Source organism: Ambystoma mexicanum, chromosome 8, assembly GCF_040938575.1.
Source record: "Ambystoma mexicanum isolate Mex_15411 chromosome 8, UKY_AmexF1_1, whole genome shotgun sequence".
Taxonomy (NCBI): Eukaryota; Metazoa; Chordata; class Amphibia; order Caudata; family Ambystomatidae; genus Ambystoma; species Ambystoma mexicanum.
In genome coordinates, this window is record NC_090929.1 from 964,360,838 (window position 1) to 964,382,160 (window position 21,323).

At 40.2% G+C, this 21,323-nt stretch overlaps 1 protein-coding gene across 1 annotated transcript in view; it reads right to left on the minus strand.

The window, feature by feature from the left end:
* The window catches only part of LOC138472609 (uncharacterized), a 336,202-nt gene that overhangs the window by 105,282 nt on the left and 209,597 nt on the right, over positions 1-21,323 (minus strand). Inside the window, exon 3 of the mRNA XM_069610878.1 lies at positions 1,053-1,221. The gene's annotated coding sequence lies outside the window, so the exon portion shown is untranslated. The remainder of the gene's footprint in view (positions 1-1,052; positions 1,222-21,323) is intronic.

Genomic DNA, 21,323 nt, shown 5'->3' on the forward strand with positions numbered 1-21,323 from the left:
AGTGAGATGGTGGAGAGAAAGGGGCCAATTGAACCTGGGCAGGTCGCTCAGAGAGGAAGGAGGTCACCAGTCCAGAGCCAGGTCCATGATGTCAAGAGTGTCATAATATAATATAGCTGTTGTAATATAAACATAGCTGTAGGTATGCCAGCTCACTCACAATATGTTTCTAATTGATTTGCTTTGGCAATGCTTGTATTACTTGTTTCAAGTTCTAGTAGGAAAGAAAGGTCCTTATAGAACATATTGATATATCTCGAATATTATTATGTTTTTTAAAATGTTCTTGTCAGGGTTCAAACAGAAACGGGTGTGTTAAGGGAGCACATTGGCTAAAAGTTCCAAACACTTTGGGCCTCATTACGACCCTGGCGGAATGGGTTTAACAGCGCTGGTAGAGCTGCCGCTGCCGTTAAACGCATTCCGCCCTATTACGAGGTCCCCTTGCGGGACCCGCTCTGGACGTCTGGTCAGACCAGACGTCCTTTGTGGGTCCCGTGAGGGGAACTGGGAGCTAAAAACTGGCCTGTTATTAACGGGCCTGCTGTTAGCTCCCTCCCCATTCCCATTAAGCCCTGTGGGTGCACAAATGGGAATGGTGATGGTCCGGGTCTGGGTTCCCTGAATGGGGAAATTCCAGGCCCTCCAAAGTCAGAATGGCCCGGTATTTCCCCATTCAGGGACCACGGACCCAGACCCGAGTTTGGCGGCAGCCATGCCCTTATTAAGGGCATGGCTGCCTCCAAACTCATAATGAAGCCCCTTGTCTTTTTCAACAAAGTTTGTAGTGTCAAACAATATAAAATGAGGAACCAACAGTATACAAACAGCTATTCTTTATTTAATCAATATCATTGATGAACAAATTAGATAATAATCGGAGGGATGGTTGTGACAATTTTATTTCCATTACATAATACTAATTTGAATATGTTTAGCACTTATTGCGAAATGCGTTTCGGTGCCCCAGTATTGTAAATGATGTGTGATATCAGTACCTAAATCAAACATAGGTTGTTGGTCATGATAAAGACATCTGATGGTTTTAATACCTTAATGCCTGCTTGGTAAAACCCTTTACTTTGCCAGAGACCCGGCGTCTTGAACTCTCAAAGGGATGTGGCATTGTTCTGGAGTAGCAGCTCCCAAAGCCGCCTTCTGATGTCTCACTTTCATGTGTTCATGGAGATTCATCAAAGAGTTTATCACACAGGCTGCTTTCTGCAAAAATCAAACATTCATGGATTGTTGCACAGGCGGAAGAAGATCGAACAAATAACAATAATGTCATTTCAAATTCTAAATTCCTCCCAGTATGAGTGCATTTACAAATAAAAGCTCCACTAACAAAGAAGTGTAATGGATCTTGTGTGGCCGGGGATCGACCAAAAAGTGAGCTATCAATTCCTTGACAGCCTGGGGTTCAAAAACAATGCACTGGATTCACTATAAAGGCCTGATCTGGTTTCAAGCAGTGCACATGGGGTAGGATTTAAGAGCAATTTCTCCTTTGGCTTGATATTTTGAAATCTAACAAACATTTTGGTCGATTTTCTGGCTTCTTTCTCAGTAATCTATGGAATGGCACAATCTTTCTTCTCCGTAAAACCAGCTGTTGTCGGCCTGTATACCAAATCTATCTATTTATTTATTTATTTATTTATTTATTTATTTATGTATTTGTATTTTTTGAGCACACAGCAGCCCTTAGGCATCGTGGCGCTTGTGAAAGAGGATGTTCAATACTTGAGATAGGAGCAGAGCTTAGTTGCATAAAGGAACATCTAACCAGTACCTACATGTCATCAGGTTTCTAAAAGTATTGTGATAGTGATTAGCACCATTTTTGTTGTGATAATATTGGTAGTATTTCTCCCCAGCAAAAGCATATCCTTGCAAGGATTGTGCGAGTTCAAACAGATACATTTGATCTGTGTCGCAAAGTTCAGCTTTGCAGCTTTGAGTGTAATTTTACCTAATTTACTATAGCTGCTGCTGGAGGTGCTCTGGGTATACAATCTTAAAATGTATAAAAAGTACAGTTTAGGGGTGGCTTTGCAAGCTACTTGTGTTGTTACTTTTCACTTGTAGAGGGCATATCTGCAATTGGCATGGCACTGTAGTGCTTCAGCCAGTCTGTGTGTCTGTGTGTCTGCTTGCAAAGTTCTTGATGGAAAAGTGCATCAGTAGGCATGAAGGGTATACAATGGCATAGAGGTACATAAAAGGCAAGGAAGGCAAAAAGGCAGAAAGGTGCCTAGAGAGAAATAGAGGTGAGACAAGGCATACAGTGTGTCTTAAAAGCCACAGAAGGCAAACGCAGGAAACAATATGCAGTAAAAGGTAATGGAAGGCATACCAAAGCCTAAAGGTGCATAAGTGTGGAAGCCATACAATTGTGTAAAACGTGCATTGAAAGGATGAACAATGTATAAAAGGCATATCAGGTAAGGGTGAGAAAACCAATCTGAAGAGGTAAGACACGCAGAATATAACCCTCAATATGCTGTGCCGCCTGCTCTGAGTCCAGTAGAACCGCTTGCTGCCCAAAATCATGGCACAAGTCCTGCGAGAGGTTCAGCATGAGAGACAATCTTCATCCACCCACTCTGAAACACTGAACTTTATAAACACATTCACTCATCAATGATGTTCCCCGATGCTCTGCTCTATTTGCTGGCATGATAAAAGGCCTGATTCTCTATGGGTTGTACTTGGCTGCTGGAGGCAGGAACGAGTTGAGACACTTGAAAGAGTAGATGAGCTTGTGACTTAGCCATTAAGGGAATGTTCTTGTTAGTCTTTTTTCTCATTTCATTCCGTGTTTGTGACATTCTGTTGTGCATTGTGATTATTTTGTAAGCACTTTCGGCCTCACTTCATATGGCATGGAGTGAGCAAAACCAAGGCTTAAAGCAGTTTACTCTGGCCCTCTCAACTCCTTCTCTGATCTCACCCTTCTTTCTCCTTGAGTCACTTCCTACTGACATCCCAATTGTCATGCTGGAGGACTTTAACCTTCCCAAGCCCTCTGCAGCATCCTGCCTTCAACCTAACTTCCTCCTATCTGACCACTCCTTCTACTCCCCCCACGACTAGCCTACCCAATCATGTGTGATGTCATCTATGATGTCCTCAGTGTTAGTCTTAGCAGTTAGTCTTAGCAGTGCATGGTGGTGGCGCAAATTATGGTTGCTTAGCTTACCATAACTGGCAATTTTTTTTCAGTTTTACTTGTAACCATAACGTCCCTTTAACATAGTTTTTCATTGAATTTCATAGGTCTTTATTAGTGCAACTTAACCATAATGTCCCCTTAAAAAAGTTTTTCATTAACTTTCATAGGATTTTATTAGTGCAACTTAACCATAACGACCCCTTAACAAAGTTTCTTAATTGAATTTCATAGGTTAGGTTTTTATTATTGCAACTTTACTATGATGTCCCTTTAACAAAGTTTTTTAAGTGAATTTCATGGGTTTTTACCAGTGCTTGCTACTTTCCTACACTTACTAAAATCATAATTACCCAATATAGCAATATTTTTGTCCAATTTGTAAAGTGTCACCTTAAAACTCTGCCATTTCCCACCTTCTAGAAACCTTTTTAACACTTCTATACACTTTTTGCAACTATTTCAAATAGTTTTTGCATCCGTAGAAGACTATGAACATCTGACTTCATTGCGGACCATCCGGACAGGGCCACATGACCATACACTGGCGCGTGGCATGATGACGTGTCAGAGAACCCGTCCGCACTTCACAATAAGATCCGTGCTTCGTAGACAGTTCGGAACTGCATTTTCTACTGATCTAGGAACTTTCAACTTCAAAGTGTCCCTTGCACACCTCCTACACCTATTCTAACTCATTATCCATTAACAATCTAGTACACAGTACATACTTTTAGCAAAACTGCTATTTATTGTAAAATGAAATCAGCTAATGTCATCCCTTCTCCCCAAGAGACACCACCACTGCTTCAATCAAGGACCATGAGAAGCACTGCCCCTGCCTTAGAAATACCACACACGCAACCTTTTCCCCTGTCCACCTGCCCCTCCATATTAGTATTTGGCGCCTCTTCCCTCATTTCCCTCCCCACCTTTTGTTCTAAGCTCTCCTGCCAAAAAAAAATAAAAATGCATCCATAAACAATAAAAGAATGTTCCTTTAGGAACCACCTTTCACAGTTAAAAAATAGAACTAAAAAAAAGAAAAGACTCAATAAGATTTTCCAACATTCCATTTGCATTTTGTGTTATGCTAATAGGAATATTTTGGCATTTATCCCCCGTTCCAGGGATGGAACGGTGGATACCGGCCTGGCACCCCAAGTTATCAGCCCAAGCGAAGCGAGGGTGGATAACAAGGTCTCCGGAACATTATCCCCCCATTCCAACCCCTGTAATGGGGGATGAAGGCCATTAGCACCCTAGGTTATCAAAGTGGGAACCCAGGGTGCTTAAAAAAGGATTTTTCGTCCTACACCAGGGAATAACTTTACCACAAAGCCAGTCCCGGGTGGACATGGCCACTTTAACCCCATGTGTTTTCCCTCGTGGTCATGGTCAGTAGCCTGATTGTCTGGATCATGACCTTATTCCATGACCCGGACAATCTGGCCACTGCCCATGGGCACAGGCTACACCTCAGTCACCAAAAGGTATATCACTATTTTTTGTACCTACATTATGACACTTGTCAAAAAACAAAAACCATTCAGACTTTAGGAAAACATTTATACCTAGATCTATGATCTTTTTGCAAACCTTTGTGTAGATTTGTGAAACGGCACCACATTTATAAGCCTTTAAAATATTTTGGGACCCCCCCTCTAATTTTGCCCCCTCTTGACAAAATCCCACAACCTTTGCAAAAACATTATTATCTAGATCTATCATCAGTTTGCCTAATTAAATGTAGTTTCATCAAATGGCACCTCATTTATAAGCTTTTACATTATTTTGGGATCCCCCCTCAAATTTTGCCCCCTCTTGACAGAATCCCACTAAACTTTGGAAACTCATTACGAATCAGGTCAGCAATAAAATTGCAATATTGCATGCAGTTTCATTAAGTGGCGTCAAAGTTATAAGGCATCCAAGAACTGCTTTTCACCAACCCTGCAATGCTGAGGTGTCCGCAAACTTCTCAGGGCTGTTCGCGAACATCTGGACTATTCGCAGACTTTTGCGGTGAAAAACATTGTTTTTTTTGCTTCTTGCAGCCATATCCCATCCTCATCACCCCTCAGCTCCCTAGAGATTATTTGATATGTTTGACAAGTGCAATGTTGTGTTTTTGAATATTTTTTTAGTGTGATGTCCATGGACACCACTCGCTGTCCGCAAATCCAAGATGGCAGGTGTTTCCAAAAATCTGATGCACTTCACGCTTTTCACCATCCAATCAGCAGGCGTGTCTGATGTCCGCGGATACCACGTTGCCCTCTAAGTCAATCCCTGGCCTGTCCGCGGAGTGAACAGGGACGTGTGTCCATGGAGCGTACATAGATATCACTAATTTGTTGGGACCTACTTTTTGGTAATAAAAGGTAATAAAAAAAAAAAACTATGGACAGATTTCACCAAATATACAAAAGCACACTTTCGGGACCAAGCCGCAGCTCCTGCCACAAATTTGGTGCAAATCTATCCAGCGTTTTGGGCTGTAGGCGTGAGCAAAGATTTTTCTCCATTCAGTCTATGGGAAAAAAAGAATTTTGGGACCCCCAAAACTTGCCCCACCTTGACCAAGCCTCACCAAACTTTGCTAAAGAATCCCGAGTGGGCCATATACTTTTTCTGCAAAGTTTGGTGAGGATTCATACAGCAAAGTTATAAGCCGCCCAAAAAGTGCTCTTCCTTTGGGTTTAGCAACATAACCATGTAATATATATATATATATATATATATTTATATATTATATATATAATATATATATGTATTATGTATATATATATATATATACTAAAAAACTTTGTTAGGGGGACATTATGGTTAAGTTGCGCTACTAAAAACCTGTGAAATTCACTAAAAAAACTTTATAACCATGACATTATGGTTCGAAGTAAAACCGAAACCCCCCTGAAATTCGCCAGTTGTGGTAGGCTAAGCAACTATATCTGGCTGCACCACTGTGCACTGCTAACACTACCACCCAGGACATCAAAGATAACAACATAAATGTCATTGAATTTCACTGGTTTTTAGTAGCGCAACTTAACCATAACGTTCCGCCAACAAAGTGTTTTTTAGTGAATTTTACGGGTTTTTAGTAGGGCAACGTAACCATAACGTCCCGTTTAAGAAAGTTTTTTTTTTTTACTGCATTTCACAGGTTTTCAGTAGGGCAACTTAACCATAACGTCCCTTTAACAAAGTTTTTTTTTACTGAATTTCACAAGTTTTTAGTAGGGCAACTTAACCATACCATCCCTTTAACAAAGTTTTTTTGCTAAAGAGCATACACCTTGCCGAGAATGCCACATGACAATATGCTGGCGTACAGCACGGTGACGTGTCCAAGAATCCATACACACTTAACAGTAAGATGTATGCCTCATGGACAGTGTGGAAATAGATTTTAAATTGATGTAGGAACGTCCACCTTCAATATTTCCCCTGCACAGCGCCAACACGTATTGGTAGTCAGCCATTAGCAATGTTGTACACATTACATACTTTTAGCAAAAGTTCTACTTATCTGACAACGACATCAGCTAAGGCCATCCCTCCTCCCCAAGAAACAGCAGCACTGCTGTAATTTTTTGGTATCCACCTACCGGCCCATATTACTGTTTGGTGCCTCTTTCCTCATTTCCGTTCGCAAATTACCTTATTAACTGTACTACCAAAAATGAAAGCCATCCGTAAACAAAGTAAATGTTCCATTAAGAACCACCTTTCACAGTGTAAATATATATTTTTTAAAAATTGCATACACTCCATGTACTTTATATTTCTCAGTAAAGGACATAGACGCAATACGATTTGCCAGTAATAGTCTAGATTTGCAAAGCAGTAACGTGTGCTACTAAAAAATAGGATTTCTGGTTATAATCCGGTGCACCTGCGGCGGGCCGGATTACAAAACAAAATCCTTTTTCAAGATGGCCACCATAGAAAGCGAAGGCGGCTGTTCCATACATGGCCCCTCTTCACTTTCCATGGTAGCCTGCAAAAAGCAAAAGTATGTGACGTGACGCAGAACCTGTAAGTGAACATACAGCGACGTACAATGTAGTACCTTACATTTTGAAATGATAGACTGGAATTTAAAAGAAAACATTAACATTTTAGAGTTTGTAAAGTAGTTTTATTTAACAAGAAACTGTCAGAGACCATCGGAGTAATCCCATTTTCAATTAAATTGTAACAATGGTTCCAAGGGTGTCATTGCAAATGTTAAAGGTGAGGCACACGTTGTTCTTTTCCCATACACAAAGTATGCGTTTTTGTTAAAGCACCCGCTTTGTTTGCACAGTGATTTCCAAGGCAGCGCCATGACCTTCGGCCTACACCACCATAAATGATGTGATGTTGCTCCTAATAGCCAGTTCAGCGTAAGGACAAAGGGGGCCTGGGCGGTCATCCCACAAAATTGTGATGGACAGGCAGCCGGTCACAAGCAGTTGCATTTGGCGTCCAAAGAAGCTGTCACTCGGCATCTGGAAACCATGGCATGCACAGTACGGCAAGATGTAGCTGGGCGGAAAACATAAGAGATAATACGTGTCAATACCCAACCTTTAGCAAAAAATTGCTAAAAAAATCACAAAGAATGTGGAAAGTAATACACAAATGTAAGTGGTCAAACATGACATTTTAGGGAAATGTTAGCGTTGACCATGGGTAAATATAGTGACAGCCTACAAACGCAGAGAATCACAGTAAGATGGTAATTCAGTTATGAAGCCAAAATGAATGGACAAGTAAAAAAAATGACATCTCGTGATTTCAAAGAAGACCAAAAGAATGTGCACATTGATACACAAAGCTATGTGGGCAAACATAACGTTTCAAAGAAGAAATATTAACGATCAAAAAGGGTGAGTCTAGTCATACCCTGCAAACGTGGAAAGTCTGCACTCTCCGTTATTGGAGGAAAAATACAACTGCTCAGAAAGATAATACTTCAGTTATATTGTCACAATTAGTGTTTCGGTAATATAAAATTAAAACGCGGTTCGGTGTAGAGTCGTCAAAATTAAACTTACATAATATTTACTGCCTCCATTGTTTTTGGCCAAGTCAGACAGCAATGTATTTGCACCGAAGAATCTTCATGAACTGATATTTCATGTGCCTTACAAATGTTTTTAAAACATAACCTTATCAAATGGTATTTTTTTCGAAGCTTTCATTCCTTGCATTGCTTCTGAAGTTTCCCTTTCGCTCAAGTTCAAAAAACAATTGCCCCTTATGGATTCACTGAGATGCGTGGGCCTACTGAGCTTGCAACCAAAAAAGCAACTCAAGTGACCTTCACTCAGAAGGCAAATACATTCTCACTTTGCAACAACATATGAGAATCCAATCATGAGAACCGCTACTCCCATACACCCAAACAGTGCAGGTGGCGGGCTCAGATTTAAAAACGTAGGACGCCAGTTTGACGGCAATATTATTCTAAATACATAGTAACACAGACGCAGTAATTGGTCTCCGTACAGCGAGCATCAACTTCCACTTTACCGTATGACTTTGGTGATAAGAAAACAACACTTTTTGAGTTTCTGCTGCCACATCCCATCCCAGCCTCCTTAAAGCTCCCTGTCGAAAATAGTATTTCATAAGTGTAACAAGTGCAATGGTGTCTTGTTTTGTATGTGTTACCGGCGATGTCCACGTACACTAAAACATGAATAAAATATGGGAGGGGCAGCGAAGAAATCTGACGCACTGCACGCTGTTCCACAACCAGTCAGTGAAAGCGCCACATGTCGGCGGACACAAAGTTTTCCCCCATTCAGTCTATGGGAAAAAGAGACGTTTTGGGACCCCCCCTATAACTTTTCCCCCTCTGGACCAAACATCACCAAACATTCCAAAGATATTCAGAGTGGCCCATATACTTTTTGTTGCAAAGTTTGGTGAGGATTCGCCCAGGTGGAGCGGAGTTATAAGCCACCCAAAAAAGTGCTCTTCCTATGAAAACAGCAACTGCACCATAACTACACAGCCACTACCATGGCTGTGTAATATGCTGCAGCGGTTGTGGCCAGGGCCTAGAGTTTTGGGTGTATGTCCATAGATATTTGAATGTATGGGTGTACAGTGGTTTATAACTCCAGTGCTTATAGCTTTGTTCTTGGGTGCATGGCCTCCGGCCATGCACCCAAGACTGTACAACCTCCCCACAACCATCTGAGCGATAAGCAATACTACAGGTGTATCCATTGCTGTGATATGCTGCGGTGGTTGTGGCCAGGGCCTACAGTTTTGGGAGTATGGCGTACGGCCTACGGCCTGCAGCCATGCACCCAAAACTCTACGCCCTGCCCACAACCACTGCACTATATAAAAACCATGGTGCCTTATAACTTCAGTGCTTATAACTTTGTTCTTGGGTGCATGGCCTTTGGCCATGCACCCAAGACTCTACGTCCTGGCCACAACCACCACAGCATATCGCACCCATTGTGGCTTGTAACTTCACTACGTATACATTTGGTCTTGGGTGCATGGCCTTTGGCCTTTGGCCATGCACCCAAGACCCTAGGCCCTCCCCACAACCACCTGATTGATGTTTGATACTACGGGTGTATCTATAGCTGTGATATGCTGCAGTGGTTGTGGCCAGAGCCTAGAGTCTTGGGTGTAAGGCCAAAGATATTTGAATGTATGGGTGTGCAGTATATAAAACCCATAGTGGCTTATAACTCCAGTGCTTATAACTTTGTTCTCGGGTGCATGGGCTTCGGCCATGCACCCAAGACTCTACGTACTGGCCACAACTACCACAGCATATCGCACCCATAGTGGCTTATAAATTCTGTACATATAAATTTGATCTTGGGTGCATGGCCTTTGGCCATGCATCCAAGACTCTTGGCCCTCCCCACAACCACCTGATCGATATGCAATACTACGGGTGTAGCTACAGCTGTGATATGCTGTGGTGGTTGCGCCATGCACCCAAGACTCTAGGCCCTGGCCACAACCACCGCAGCATATCACACCATGGCGGCGTATGAATCAGGAGGACACCCATAGAAACAAACATTTTAACTTCAGCATGTACTCACCACGCGTGTCCTTAGAACAGTTTCAAGTTGCCTGCGCACAGCAAGGACTGAAGTACTATCCTTATGAGACCCCTATTTTCAGTACTTACAAACATCCTGGACAAGGCGGGCATAGGGAATGTATCATTAACACCTGCTGCCTAAACAAATATAGTATTTCACCCATCTCTTACTCTCTGAACTCCCCAAGCACTCTAACACACCAAAACAGTTTCTGAAACAGCATTTCACCTCTGGTTGCCGCCACGCTGTCGACGGATCCAAGATGTCGGAAACATCCAAACATTCTGACGCACATCACGGCTCACTGCAGCCAATCGGCGGAGACGTTGCGTGTACGGTCATTCAGCGTGCATTTGTAAATTTGGTAAAAATCTGTCCAGTAGGTTTTTTTAAAACGATCAAAAAGTAGTTCTAAAAAAATAAGTGATATCTATGTCCGCTCTGCGGAGACACTTCCCTGTTCGCTCCGAGGGCAGGACACTGATTGGCTAATCGGCCTGCGTCATTTCTGTGGACACGCAACGTGTCCGGCGATTGGCTGGAGTGAGGCGTGATGTGCGTCAGATTGTTCCGATGCGCCCGCCATCTTGGATCCGCCGACAGCGCGATGGCGAACAGAGGCATAATGCAGTTTTGGGGAGTGCTTTGGTGTGCAAGAGTGGTTGGGGAGGTTTGGGGAGTAAGAGATGGGTGAAATACTGTATTTGTTTAGGCGTCAGTTGCTACTGATGTATTCGCCATGCCGCGCTGTCCGGGATATTTGTAATTAGTGAAAATGAGGGGTGTCCTAAGGATAGTATTCCCGTCCGTGCTGTGCGCAGGCAAGTTGAAACTGTTGTAAGGACACGCGCGGTGTCAGCAGACATTAAAATTGACTATATACCGCAGTTAAAATGTTTGATTCTATGGTTGTGATACTGAGTTATAAGCTACCAATGGGTGTGATATGTGGCAGTGGTTGTGGCCAGGACCTAGAGTCTTGGGTCCATGGCCACAGGCCGTAGGCCATACACCCAAGACTCTAGGCCATGGCCACAATCACCGCAGCATATCACACCTATAGATCACACCCATAGAATTGAATATCTATCAGGTGGTTGTGGCCAGGACCTAGAGTCTTGGGTGCATGGCCGAAGGCCATGGACCCAAGACCAAAGTTATAAGCACTGAAGTTATAAGCCACCATGGGTGTGATATGCTGTGGTGTTTGTGGCCAGGATCTAGAGTCTTGGTTGCATGGCCAAAGGCCATGCACCCAAGACCGAAGTTATAAGCACTGAAGTTATAAGGCAGCATGGGTGTGATATGGTGCGGTGGTTGTGGGCAGGGCCTAGAGTATTGGGCGCATGGCCGAAAGCCATGCACCCAAGACCGAAGTTATAAGCCAGCATAGGTTTGATATGCTGCAGTGGTTGTGGCCAGGGCCTAGAGTCTTGGGTGCATGGATGCAGGCCGTAGGCCGTAGGCCATACACCCAAGACTCTAGGCCCTAGCCACAACCACTGAAGCATATCACACCCATAGATTACACCCACATAATCAAATATCTATCAAACGTTTGAAATCTACAGTTTCTGTACTGTTTGATTTGTATAGTTTGTTTGTGAAGTTTTGGCTATGTCATGTTATTAAGATTGTAGAGTTTGGTAACAAGCACTGTAGTATAACATATCCATGGAAGTGAACATTTTGTATTGTGGTGTATGGTTAGATGTTTGCTTCAATGGTTCTGTTATGCATCAGTATTTATGTGTTCTATTAGAATATACTTATTGTTTGATTTGTTGAGTTTGGATATCTTTTTTTCATGAGTTTGGTAACTGGAGTACATTTCAATTTCAATTTCTGTGATAAACGAAAAGAGCATGTCAGTGTGTGTATTTTATAAAGACCTATTACATTGAATAATAGACATTTCAGCTTTTTGTTTACCCTCATTTTTGCATATTTAATTTACAAACCAGTGCACTGTACAATTTGCTCAGTTTCTGTGTTTGTTTTTCAAATCATTGGGTCTGTGGGAAATTAAATCCATAAACTGTAGCATAACAAAAAAAAAAAATTTTGTTATGCTACAGTTTATTTATTTGTTTGTTTTCAGTGTTCACTTGTTGTTTCTGGCTAATGCTGTTTCTGTCGGCTTGTTGCAGATTTTTGGAGCAGTTAGATACCTGTTGCTGTATTCTAACCGTCTATTTTTTGTTATAATTTAGTGGTATTCATTTATCTGTTTGGTTGTTATAGAATTTTGGGGCAGTTAGATACCTTTTGGCGTATTCTAACAGTTTATAGTTTTTTTAATTGAATTTTTGTTAATGCTTATGTACAGATTCATTATTAAATTTTGGTTTTAAGAAGATTAAATAAGCGTTTGTAAGATTTTCTGGTAATCTCTGCTTTAGAGTATGGTACTATTATTATATTCGAACTATCCACATTCCTTTTTTATATATGCTGTGTAGTGCCCTGCATTGCTTGTGGCTCCTGCGTGGTAGATTATACCTATAGTTGTGAAGGTTTTCTTACCAAGTGATACTTGACCGTGTGTTAATCCAGCCAGCTTGCAATTGTTTTTGGTACCATCAGCATTGCAACGTAGAATCATTAGTATTACATAGTTACTATGAGTTTGTATTAGTAAGGTGCAGCGATTATCTGAATTGCAGGTAGTACATAATCTACCATGGTTTGCATTTTGTACAAGATGCTGAAATGGAATGGATTCATAATTAGGTATGGATACGTTCACGAAGCACTCATTAGGGATTTGTTCCTGTGTCACATTGTTGCAAAGAGTGCATGTATGTTTCCACATGTATGAAATCTGGAAGATTTCATTTATAGGTATGTTTTTGTTTTCCAGTACTTGTTGTAAGTACATTAGAAATTCTTGTGGTTCTTCTTGTGAGTTTATAGTGAATTACACCATTCCAGAATAGTATTCCAATTCTTGTCTTATTCCATGAACACTATATGTGTTGACAGGATTGTTTGTTGCGTTTCTATGAAGGACTAACATTTGCAAACACAATTGGTCTGTACTGTGTAAGTAAATGTTGTCGACAATTGGTGGCAATTGAAATAGAATTTTCATTGCTACATTTGCGTAGCAACTTACAACAGTTATGTTTGAAATTTGAATGGACCAGATAGTTCTGTGTCCAAGTCATTTTTTCGGAGTGTGTGTTGCTTCTTTGAAGAAGTACCTGAGTTACTTTGAGTAATAGGTTCTTCTTTGGTTGTGGTAATTGATGAAGTATTAGCCTTTTTTACTCTCTTTGGAGGATTTGCAGTAAGATCCTGTTGCATTTCTGTTTGAATAAGTTTTATTTTACAACGTTTTCCTTGTTGTGGAACAGGATATGTTTTTAGATCGGGGTGTGTATTGAACATAGTCTCTTGTATTCTAAAATGCAAGGAATATCAGTGTTTACTTTACTTGCATCAAAGTTGATTAGAAATAGACCGTCAAGTGTACGTAAGCGAGATAGTGCTATGTAGCTCATGCCTTCTTTAAAGACTGTTTTGCCAGTATCTGTCAATGCTTTGTGTAGGGTAAGACCTTGTGATTTATGAATGGTGACTGAATATGCTAGAGTTAGAGAAAATTGTTCTCTGCGTAGATACATGTCTTTGAAGAGAAGGAATCGAGCTGTTGAGCGCACTATCCTTTTCACTTCTGAAAGTTTATCAAAGAGAATATTGACAAACTGAATGTTGTTGTCACGTGGGTATGTTTGAAACCAATAACTGTACCCAGTGCTCCATTAACTAGTCCTTGCTGCACGTCAAGTTTACGTTTAAGCATTACTCTACAGTTTAAGGATAATTTTAATATTTTCTCCAAACCAGCTGTGTTGGTGATAGAATTTTCTGAGGTATTCAGTCTTCTTTTTAAAATGTTGGCGTAAGTGAGGTCTGCAGATTGGCGCATGTTTTCTGTTAATTCTCTGTATTGGAAATGTTGGCAAAGGTTGACATTTCCTATGCTGCCAACAGTTTCACGGCAGAATTTGTGTCCTAAGCTTTTAAAAATAGGTTCACCTTTCACTGGTTTCAATTGAAGAAGATCTCCAAAAACAATAATGTGTTTTCCTCCGAAGAGCTCTTCGTAGTTTGTTTTAAGTGCTTCTTGCAATCTGAGGTGAATCAAAGCTAACATTAGGTTGGAGACCATGTTCACTTCATCTATTAGTAGCATTTTCATTTGTTATAACACTCTGCGTAGTTCCATTGCAGCTTCTGTAGAAAGTTTGTAATATTCTAATTTGTGTTGGTGTTCTACTGGAAGGAGTAGTAATCGGTATAAAGTGACAACGCCTATGTTGTAGGCAGCTAAACCTGTGGGGGCAGTTACAATAGCTGACAGTTTGTTGTTTGTCAATTGTTGAAGGAAATTGCTAATGATTTTGTTTAAGAATGTTTTGCCTGAACCAGCTTCACCACTGACGTATAGTAGTATAGGTTTGTAATTTTGGCAAGTACATTCTTTATTTTCATGTTGTACACCATGTGTAATTTCTTTTGTAACTTCTTCAAAACGATGTGCTGCTCTTTGTTTAGTTTTGATTGTCGTACAGTTAAGTCTTCTGTATCTTCTTCATAGTGACACATGGTGTTTTTTCCTTCTGTCATAGATAATTCTGCCTCATTTGCTATTAGTGGCTGTCTCAGTGGTTCTTGGCTTCCTGTTAGAGAAGGTTGACTACTGTCAGAAGTGTCCTTATCTATTTGGGCGTGGAGTTCTTCTTCGTGTTGCAATTCATTGTGCAACATTGTTTTGTACTGTGTAAAGTTTACATCGGTGATAGTGATTTCATTTGCTTTGAAAGCGTCTTCATAGGAATCATAGTTATCTCGTATCTTGTCTTCTTTTCTCCATGGTTTAAAAGGAGTTTTTAATGACAATTTGATGTGATTAATTAAGCTTCGTTTGGTAAGTTTCACTAAGCTGCCTTCACAAACTGTCACTCTATATCTACCTTTTTGTTCATCGGGTTTTATATTATTTTTGTATACAAAGTTTTGGGCTATGTGGTATAGACACATGGCTTCCAAAGTGGTACTCCTGTTCGGGTAGTATGTGTCCAGTAAATTGTTTTTCAAAATGTCTTGGCTATTGGGATCATTTCTGGCTATTTTTTCTATGTCCTCATATGATTTGGGAACTCTTTTTCTAGAATTAGCAGGACCAAGACTTAGCCATACTATATTTGCACATTGTCCATACAAATCAGTACTGGTTAAACGATCTGCAGCTTCATAGGAGACACATTCTCCATGAGAGAGTATTTTTATGCCTAAGTTGTACAATTTCTGAGATAGTGTTTTGTCTGATGATAGGTCATTCCAGAGGTGTTGAAGCTCTGTTTTTTTCTGCTTTTGTTAAGTAGGCTGTAACATATTGTGCAACTGCAGTGGAATTGTCTGCAATGTACTGTACATCTATGTTTGCATTCCATAAGAGGGCTATGATTGCATGGTAATCATTGAGATATTTTGATTCTTCTGTTCTTTTTATGTAATACGTGTTCTTAGGTGATTTACCTTTAACACTATGGGCCTGATCACGACTCTGACCGTAACCCTTAAATCCGGCGGTAGCGCTAATACCGCCGGATTTAAGGGTCCGCCAAATCAGGACTTCGGCGAATTTTTAGCTGGGGGGAAATCCGCCGAAAATGTGTGCTATTACTGCCGGCGGGAAATCCGCCAGTGGTAAGAGCTCAAATTTTCCCCATTGAGACCAATGGGGAATGGGGCATTCCCGAATGGGCTCAATGGGGAATGGGGAATTACATTACCGCCCAACTCGTGATCCAGCACTATTAGCGCCGGGGAGTTCGGCGGTAGGGCTAATACCGCCAGCGGTAATACCACTGGCGTTAACGCCAAAGTCATGATCAGGCCCTATGTCTAACTGAAGACATAAAGTTGTTCACTTCACCTGTTTCTGTAACTGGTCTAGGGAAACCAAAGCAGCATTTGGTGTGGTATTTCCCTTTGTTTTTGTATTTGCGACGACAATATTTGCCACATTTGTGTCTTTAAAATTGTACAATTTGTGCATGAAGATCACTAGTTGTTGCTTTTGATGGAATTTCACAAGTGACATATTTTTCGACACACTGTAAAACAGTGGAATCATTGTCTTGACCAAATTTAGGAGAATCTGTAATCCATTAAAGCATGTGGATATGTGGTGCTCCTCCTCTTGGTATTCTTTTCTCCAAAAGAAGTGTTGCACTACTCTGAGGGGAGGAACAGTTTTATTACAAATAAAGTGTAGCATAGCAATGAAACGATAGTGGAAATATTTTGAAACATTAACAGGATCTAGAGAGCAAAGTTCTCCAGGTGTTAGTATATCTTTGTTTGTTTTGTTTTTGTTTGATATGCGTAGGAAATCATGTGAATCTTCCCATGCATATTCTGCACAACTTAATGTAACAAACCAAGTGGGTGGTCCAAGGTTTCTTATCATACAACGTGCATCTCCGTGACGTTGGAACCAGTACTCTTTCGTACCATGCATGTTTGCAAACAGGTTTGTAATGCTTGATTGTAAAACCTCATCTTTTACTTGCACTTTTTGTATTAATTGTGTAGCTGACTCATTTTGGAAGTGGGTTCCTGATTTCAAAATGTGTGCAACTCCGTAACATAGAGTTGCTAGTTCACTTTCAAAGAGTAGGTGGTACATGTATTTCACATTTTGTCTAAATCTGGGATCTTCAGAATACATTCGTAATGAGTGGTATTCTGATGCTGTTATCTGAGTGGGTCTATCATCGTACCTTCCTCCTTTGCCAGTAGGAAAGAGTAGAGGAAAAGCATGTGCTTCTATACTGTTTCCCATATGCTCATTGGTGATCCTTTGGTTTGTTGCATTTGGTACATTTCTAGTACATCATCTATGGTGTCAATAGAGTGTAATGGATGAATTGTATAATGGTCTAAAATATTGGATACTGTAGCAGGATCTAGAAGTTCAAATTGACCAGTTTCTGGTGACTCTTGAATTATTTCAGTTGTTTCCCTTAGGTTTTCTTCAATATTAATTTCTTTATAGTATTCATTGTTGTCTTTTAGATATTGCAAGGCTTGTCTAACATTATGTAAATCCACGAGTTGTTGCCAATTTCTTTTGTCTTTTGTTGGTACACCATTTACTAAGACAATTAAAGATTGCCCTATTGGACATTGCACTCCTAGAGTGTGCACATTTTCTTTCAGATCTAATGGTAAATAAACTACTTTGCCACGAATGCCTTTCACCAATTCAGAGGGAGGTAATTTTGCTGTTTTTGGTTGAAGGCATATTATTGCTTGAAATAGGTGCACTGTTTGAATTATGATGCTCTCATATAAATTAAGTTGTTGAAGGGGTTTTGGTAGTGGATATAATTCCAAGTAATTTGTGATAGCACGTGAAGGAGTTTGGTTGTTGTCAAGTTTTGTAGTGCAGTAACTGCAAAGTATTATGGGGTCAGTTATTTCGTATTTGTTTTCTGCTATAAAGTAGAGAGCTAATTCAAACCATTTAGATTCTTCATTGTCTTCTATTTTATATGATAGGTCTACAGTTTTTGTGTTACTTTTATAAAAAGTTCTGCGGCAACATACACAAACGTGGTTTGGTACTTCAGCTGAAGTACTTTCAAATTTTAGTATTTCTTTTTTGTATCTGTGTAGTGAAAGGTTGCCATGTGCAGAATTGGTAAGAAGTTGGTTTACAGCTAATTCATCTTGTAAGTGGGTTTCACTTCCAAAATATTTTGTCTGGATATAGTCGATTTCTTTTGATGTGTTGATATCATTTTGATATCATGGAAGGTGCTTTTGCAAATAGGTCCAGAAATGCAGGCTAATGAATATCCTTGTATTCCTGTGTATTTGCACAATTAGACAGGTATCCATATTTTGCAGCACTTTCATTTGGATTTTGTCTTTACCTTTCACATACTGATTGAGGAAATGGTGCAATGATTTGAAAGATTTTTTGGGTATGTTACACATTGACGTGCATGGCCATTTGTATACTGGACAGTATTTCTTGTTCCATTATGGTATTATTAATTTTTTCATAACCTGGTCCACTGCTATGGATGCCAATTGTGTTTGTTTGGTTTTGTTTGTATGCTTCTTCATTAAAATATGGTTCTGTGGTCATGGTGTGACTCCATTCACCTCCACAGATATTTAAGAAGTTATTTTTGTCGACATTCCGTTTATTGAGAAGTTTTTTTGTAGTTTAGTAGTTAGTTTTGTTAGTGGTTTCATCCTGTTTAAAACTAAAATAAACTTCCTTTTGAGAAGAATTGCACTGTCTACGAGAGCTTCTAGGATTAGTTTTCTACGGTAGGTTTTAAGGGTTGTGCATGGTTTCTCTCCTGTTTTTATAAGATTCTGAAGGACTCTGTGGCGGAACATTTTTGCTATGGTTACTTGCTAGTATATCAAGATTTATAGGAGCAGTTTTAGCAGTAGTGGTAGCCAAATTCTTGTTAAGCATTTTTTGGTTTGTTTTACATTTTGCTAGAGGAGGCAAAGTTTCTGTACTAGAAGGTTGTTTTGTTTCGCTAAATGACTCTAGCGACTGTATTAGCTGTTTTGTTTGAACGTTTGAACGTTTTGTACAAACTCTGGTAGAGATGTATTGCATATTTTCGACACTTTAATTTTCATTTGCTCTATTTCTGCGCTGCTTTCTACGGACTTGCTTTTTGGTAGGCATTCTTTGGGGTCTGTTGAGAAAAAAAATAAGGTATGGGTTGGGCTGTTTTGCAATGTATGTGTGCTGTGTGCATGAGTGTCTGAGTATGATGCGAAAGATGTATGTGGTGGTGTGTGATTGTGCATTGAGCAGTTACAATGAGTTGGGAAGGCTATCCTTCAATTTTGTGTTACTAAACTGTGGTTCAAATTAGATGAATAAAGCACACAGTGTCTTTGAGGAACAGTAAGAATATTAAGGTGGTATTGTACTTACTCTTTTTTTGTGGAATGAACAGGTTTCTTCGGATATGTTGTTTGTAGTTTAAATGCTGCTGATTTTCAGGAGGATGGTCTTCACTGCAATTGTAAAAGAAAGAAGTTAGTAATTTTGTGTGTTTATAGCACTGATGTTAATGTAGACGTTCATTTTTAGATTTTTGTGGTAGTATTCTTGTTTGATATCTGAACATAGTGTATGCATGCATTTCATTTGACTATGTGCAGCATTTAAATTTTATTTACAATATGTTAGTTCAACATGCTTTGCAAATGAGTAGAATTTTAAGTGCATGAAATTCACTTGATTTTTCAAAGCTGTGTTGTAGATAGCAGACAGGTTTGGAAGTGATAGTTTATTATAGTAGATGGGAAAAATGTCAATAAGTTCATTTTATAGGTAGACATGCCAACAATCGGAAGCCCCAGAGAGGGAGATTTCAGCACAGCAATCAGGACATTTATTGTTCTCATAGGACTGCATTGGGATTAGCATTAATTTAGGCGGGAGACAGTAAAAAATGGTGCAATTTTTCATTGAAAAATTGGGAGTCTTGCGCCTAAATCGCGAGGGTTGGCATGTATGTATAGGTTATGCAGGAGACAGTAAAAAATAGTGCGATTGTTCTATGAAAAATTGGGAGTCTCGTGCTTAAATCGGGAGCGTTGGCATGTATGTATAGGCTATGCAGGTTTAGTGGCATTAGTCTGTTTATATGGATTCATAAGAGTTGTACATGTACTCTGAATAAAATATGCATACCTGTAGTTTGTAATCATGCTTGTGGATATGCATGGAGCTGTAAGTAGAAATCTTCGAGAATTGTACAGTAGTTTTTGCAGTAGGTGCTTTCCAATGATATGAGACTTGTAATCAGAGTGATCAACAGTACATTTGAAGTGCGGAACTCTGATGATGGAGCTAGATGTAGAGGTCTTGGATGTGATTGGTGGATGGTTGTGTGACTGCTCAGCTGTATCCAATGAGGGAATGGCACAGAGAGTCATGCGGAAAGGGTAGAAGGGCTGGCTAAGAGTTATGTGCCACACGGACACCACGGCTGTCCGCAGGTAGGGCATGCCACATCCAGGGTTTTCCAGCAAATCCAGTATGGAAAGGGGACTGTAGGAATCAGTCAATGAGATGTTGACATTGTGGATTTGTGTAGAAAGAGATTGTGTGTAGTGAAAATGGCAGAGGTGGAGAAAGTCAGGGTGTTGGTGCTCAGAGATATGTTTGTGTATGGTTTACAGCAGTATTCTCAATGCAGGCATGTGGCAAACAATTTCGATGTTAAAGGAGTAGAGGTGGTGTGGAGCGCTGTGCCTGATTGCAATGTAGAGGCAATTCTCCAAGTTTGTGAAGATATGCCTAGGATGAACAGTTCTCATCTGGTAGTTTTGCACTATGGTGCTTTCCATTTGGGCTACATGAGTGCCCCTACCTTGTTGGCAAATTTGGACCGGTCGGTTCAAGCAGTAATGAACATCCTTCCAAATGCAAAAGTAATTTTTTCTGGATTACTACCTAGGGCAATATGGGACAATACTTCTGTTTTTGTCCTCAGCAAAACATTGCTAGGTGTGTAATCAATCGAGGCAAGCATGCTTTCATGCTTAGAGCTGGTATGTTTTTCTGTAACAATGAGAATATTGATTCAAGTAATGCTGTTTATTTTGAAGAAGATGGTGATTCTTTATCTTTTTTGGGAAATGCCATGCTGTTTTGGAATGTAAGGGCTTCTTTGTAGAAGGGTATGTGAAGATTTTAGTTGTAAAGTAAGAAAAAAAAAAGAAAAAAATACAAAATAACAGGTGTCTGTTAGGCATCTGCAAAAAAACCAATAAAAACGTCTCTTTTCAGAGCCCACCTCAAAAGGGGAAATGGGGCACACTATTTAAATGTATATTCACCACGCTCAGATCTTCGATATGTCTGCGGACATAGCAGTAGTCTGTGGACAGCGCATATTACATAAAGGGATTCTGGGGTGGAGAGGCATACAAATGAGAATGTGTGGAGCTAGGGATTGGTCAGTAAAGTTTAGTGGGTGTGTTGTGTAAGGAGAGAT